A 6,000-nucleotide genomic window follows, 5' to 3' on the forward strand; every position below is an offset into this window, starting at 1 on the left:
ATCATAAATGGAGAATCCCATGATTTTCTCAGTCGAATTATTTGAAGATTCAGGAGTTTATCCAGTGATGTATGTGGATGTCACCTAAAGATTTTTTTTTTTTTTTTTTTTTTTTTTTTTTTTTTCCCTCCTGATGAAACAGCGGCCGAGCGGTAAAGTCGCTGAACACTGGTAGTTCGGTCCGAGGTTCGAATCCCGCAAACGGGCTGGCTGCATGGGCGTTTTCCTGGTTTTCCCCATATGTAACGTGTATGCGAGCCAGTTTCCCTTAGAAAATCCTCCACGAAGGCATCCGTCCCCTTAGGCAGATAGCCCTAGTGTGCTTTGTCATAATTAAATAAACCAAAACCTCTTGAGGAAACCAGTCTTTCCTTTCATCTCATACCTTCAAAATGCCTCTAAATGCCTCTCTTCAATCAGCCTCTAAAGACTGATAAAGGCTCTGACCAAATACTTCGTGAAGAACTTTCTAAGGGAAACCAGCTGGCATACACGGTACACATGAGAAAATCCACAAAAACGCCCATGCAACCAGCCCGTTTACTGGGATTCGAACCCCGGAGTGAACTACTAGTGTTCATCAACTTTACCGCTCGGCCGTTTGTGGGCCTTTATGAAATGGAAGGCGATAACTTTATTTAAAATGATTGTTAGAAATACCAAGATATTTCGAAAAGTTGGATGCTTTTTAATATACTTGCAGAATGCCTAAAGAAAAAGAGCAAGAATAGAGTAGAATGTCTGAAGAAAAAGAGAGGAAAAAATCAATTTTTGCGTAAAATTTAGTATTTGTATTTTTTTTTTTTTTAATTTAAAACCTTTTAATCTTATGATATTTGATTCTTGGGATTTCAAAAATAAAATATTTGGCTAAAATATGAATAACATTTTAAGAAACCAAATGTAGGATAAAATTGTGTAAAGCAATGGGCAGAATGATAAAACTCTTTAACGCAGTGTATGCAAGTCATCCTAAGTTACAATGTCGGTTATTCATCTCTCTTATTTATGTATAGCTTTTCTGAACGGAACATTGAAAGGCGTGTTAACTGTGCTTTACTGTATTTTCTCTTTTAATATATGCAGTTTTCAAACGCATCGTAGTCTGGGTTGCAAAGTATTCCTCCGAAAGAAACGCAATTCAAATAAATAAAATCAAATTCTGGAAAATTTATATTAATAAATATATTTAAAATGCTCAGTTCGAAGGAATAAATAGAAAATTTTAAAACAATTATCTGAAGAGATAATGCAACACAAACAATTAAAATAAAAGTATAAAAATTTAAAAATTACCTAAAATAAAAACTATGACAAATATATATATATATAAAGAAAACTATTTGAAAAAAATAAAAGCTGCAGTTTTATTTACGCAGTTCGAATAGGTAAATAGAAATTTTTAAAACAGTTATTCGTAAAAACCATGCAACTTAAACAATTAAAATGAAATTCGAAAAAGAAAAAAATTACTTAAAATAATAACAGTTGTAATTAATTCGTGCGCGTGTGAGTGTGGCAAAGCCTCGAGGGCTATCTGCCTAAGAGGAGGGATGCCTTCGTGGAGGACTTTCTAAGGGAAACTGGCTCGTATACACGTTACACATGGGGAAAACCACGAAAACGCCCATGCAGCCAGCCCGTTCGCGGGATTCGAACCTCTTACCGAACTACCAGTGTTCAGCGACTTTACCGCTCGGCCGCTGGTGGGCACAGTTGTAATTAAAAATATAATATAAAGAATATTATTTGGAAAAAGGGAACGATGGTGACTTTTTTCCCTCTGACGGGAAAGGAAACTAGGTTGCCATATATAAAGAAGTTCACCAAGTGAACTAACTATTCTTGGCACAAACTGAAAAAAAAAGTGCCAACATAAATTTGTGAATTTCTCCTTAAATTTCTCTCCAAATTTTACAAAATGTCATATTTAGGTTGTTGTAGAATAGAAATATGTAAAAAATTTGGTATGTTATTTCAGAAAAAGTCCGATTTTGTGTCAAAATACCTATGTTAGAATAGTGCTATATATAAATCTAATCTATATCTTAAGTCGCGCTTTCGAGACATGAAGAACGCAATTTGAATTTTGTCAATCGGCCCAGTAGAACGTGAAATATAGACCTGTCCCCCTCTTTCTTTCTTTCTTTCTTTTTTTTTTTTTTTTTTTCTTTTCTTGGAGCAGTGTACATAAAGACATACATACTTTCTACAAATGTAACATTTTCAATCCAATAAAATTAATTTGAAAATGAACAATCACATAATTCTTAGCAATGTATGTGAAATTAAACTGGATTATTGCATTTTAAGCTGTGGTCATTTCTTACTTTTTGTATATTATTTTGTTTCTTATATCTTGCATAATTAATGTGCAAATTTTCTCATTCTGATATTTAATTTCGCATAAGATTCAGTTATGCATTTTATGTGCATTTATTACGTACAGATATAGTGTTACAAATATTCTTTTTTGATCCAGGAATATTACTTTGAAGATAACAATCAAATAAATTAGAAAAAGATGCGAAGTTAACCTGATTGCTGCATTTTAAATTATAACATTTTCTGATTAGTTTGTATATTAATTTTTATTTTCTCTTACATTACTCTTATTTATGTTACTAATAGGAAAATTGTTCCTGAGTGAGATTTATTTTTGAATATAATATTTTTAAGTCAAATAGTGTGAGAACAAAACTCCAAAGATTTCTTGAAAGCATTTTTACCGCTTTCAAGAAATTATTCAAATTATTAATTAAATTATTGTTTCAAATTATTGTTTTTATTTATGTTAATATTAACATATGTTTCTTTTTTCTGTGTCATTTATAACAAAATACCAAAGTTCTAAAGAGAGTTCTAAAAAGAAAGCTTAAACGGATGAATGCATTTTCCTTTCATCCGATTTTTCATAATTCGTGCATGTACTTTTTTCATACGTTTTAAAATAAAGCATTACATAATTGAAACGTTTTCATAAATTGAATTCTATTACTGTATACACAAATTTTTCACATAAAAAATTCTGCAAATGAAATATGTGTTGCCTCCTACGCGGCAATAAAAGTTATGTACAGCGCATTGTTTCTGCGTAATTTCAGTTAGTTAAGATTCGAACTCCTTGCGTAGCATACATGTTTTGATCCCGTATGGTCGGGAATTTATCATTTTCGATTTAGATTTTTAGTTATGATACAGTCCACGAAATAAAAAAATTGTTTGTTGTTGTAGTAAAGTTGTATTTAGTATACAGTCTAACCACCGACCTCAAAACAATATGATTAATAAAAAATAAATACTATGTGGAAAATTGGGCGGTATTATGTGAAGAAACAAAAGCACTTCTTAGCCTCTTTCTGTGAGCTTATTTTTTCTATAAATATGCACCATGGCACGGAATGGTTCTAAACCCCGTAATACAAAATATATATTCAAGATGTCTTGCTTAAAGTCGCATCATCACGGGGCACAATTTATTTAATCCTGATTCTCAGATATCCTAAGAACTTCGTAATTTAACATTCTGAAGATGCTTTATTAAGGCACTATATTCCCTGATATGTTTAGATGTGCTGAAGATTATGATTCTTAGAAATCTTGAGGACTTTGTCCTTTAACATCTTGAAGAAGACTCGTACTGCATTTTTCGGAGAATTATCATCATCGAACATTTCTAGCAATTTTGGTTTTTCAACTTTGCAGACTTAAAAGTGCACACATTCTTTAATTTTCTTATAAACATATTTGGTATTTTAAGAAATATAAAATATTTTTGAAAGAATGATGGTATAAAGTTTAGACATGTTATTTCTATATTAATTTTCACTGTTCTTTCTTTCACTTTGGCATTTTGGTTGATTTATTACTAACTGGAAGGTATTTTCAATGAATCAGCTGTTTCTATATTTACTTAAACTCTTAATATCATATGTTTTATGCAATAAATTGTTTAAATTATTTGTATAATAGTTTTCCCACGATAAATTTTTATAAAATTAGATGAAACTACTAAAGTTTCATCCGATTTCAAATCATTATAGCTTAAAAATTGAGAATCAAATTTGAATTAGATTCCAGTAACAAGAGGAACTGATCAAATTGTATTTGGTTAGTGTAATGCAGGCCAATTGCGAATTTAAAAACTTATTAATTGTTTTTATTTTAATTTTGCATTTATTTATGGAAATTTCGACACTTCACTTTGGTAGCATCGACCTCCCCGACATCATAATATGCGATTTCTTATTTAGGGCTAACCAAATACTCAACGTACTTGTCTCTTCTACCACCTGGAAGAGCTGAAGGCATGCATTACAAGCAGCATATGATTTTAAAAAGGCAAATATGCTACATATGATGTGAGGAGAGTTTGACTATGAACTCATAGAGGTAAGAAAAGAGTGGCCAGCTCGGCACTAATAAGAGTGAAGCACTGCTCCGAAGCTTCGGTCTCTAGATGGGGTGCTTTTTGTTTACATTCAGAAGCTCCCTTGACAGTGCTTCGATAGTATTTCGACACACGACAGTTCCATACAAATCGAAAAACGGGACATGTCTGCATAAAAGAAACATTCATTGTGAGATGGATAATAGCAAGTACACTAGTATAGTTTAGTGACATTTACGCAAAAATCACATCTTGGTTATTTTTCGATAACTAACAACAGCGATTTTGATTATGAATTTGTTTTATAAAATTCTAAGCTGTTGAACTACAAAAATATAGATTTTAGCAAAAATGTTATGTTTAAAGAATGAAAAATACCTTACGGTCTCTTTAAGATTGTATACGTCTTTCGATACCCTTGATAGAGTATTTCCTACTTTTATTTTATGCTCCAAAATGTTTTAACTAAACTATTTTTATTATTATTATTATTATTATTATTTTTTTTTTTTTTTTTTTTTTTTTTTTGTCATCTACATATTATTGTAACACGTACTTTTTAAAAATTTTTAGAGAAGAGGCTTTATAGTTGCTTATTTTAAACTTATTATTTTACTTTTATATAAATATTATTTTTATTTTTATATTTATATTTTACTTTTATATATTTAAATAATCACTTTGGGTTTACACGTTTTACTTATGTGGGTTAATAACTTATTAAAAATAATACATGCAATTTTCATTCAAATTATATTTATGCATATTTCTTATGTACAAACTTCGGGTATATGCTAAATTATTGTAAATTACTTTACTCGAAAAATATAGTGAATGTACAGAAATTAAAGATTTGCACATGCCGGAAATGAAAAATATGAAATATGTATAGGTATTTATGCATATGCTTGCAAAAAGCATGTATCTGCCTTTGATAAAATACTTAAATATTCATTAAATTATTTATAAATGTATTTGAAAAGAAGAATTTATTCATTCATGAACACCTGTGAAAGTTGCTGTGAAGAAATCAAATTATTAAATATATCTAAATTTATAATGATTATAAACATTATTTAAATATATAATGACATTAACATTGAATTGTAATTGAAATCCTGTTGACAAATACTTTATAAAACTATTTAAGCAAGAATTGTTCGTACTGGAAAGCAATCTGTTAAAAGGTATTGTAAAGCAAATTGTATAAGATGCTTACTTAAGGAAGTAATAAAGAAGAGTTTCAGAATATGTATTGCTGAAATTAAGGGTAAAAAAATCTGATAAGTATAACTAAAAGAATTATTCCCCTTACATTTTATAATAACTCAGATACAAGTTTTAAATAATATTTTTAAAAAATCCGTTTTTGATTTCCTTTTAGAAATATTCAGAGAAAGTTAAGTACTATTTAACGTATTTCGCTATTAAAATAAAAGGTGCCCTAATTTGAAATGGACCTAATAGAGCATTAATTATAAATTGACCTAGATTTTTCGATTTAAAAGATGCCTCAGAAGCTAAAAAAATCATGCTCATATTTGAGAAGGTATTTTAGGAATAAGCTCTATAAATAGAAAAGAAATGATGCATAATTTTAATATTAATAA

Source organism: Stegodyphus dumicola, chromosome X2, assembly GCF_044657685.1.
Source record: "Stegodyphus dumicola isolate Sdum_Otavi_A_Nest chromosome X2, ASM4465768v1".
NCBI lineage: Eukaryota > Metazoa > Arthropoda > Arachnida > Araneae > Eresidae > Stegodyphus > Stegodyphus dumicola.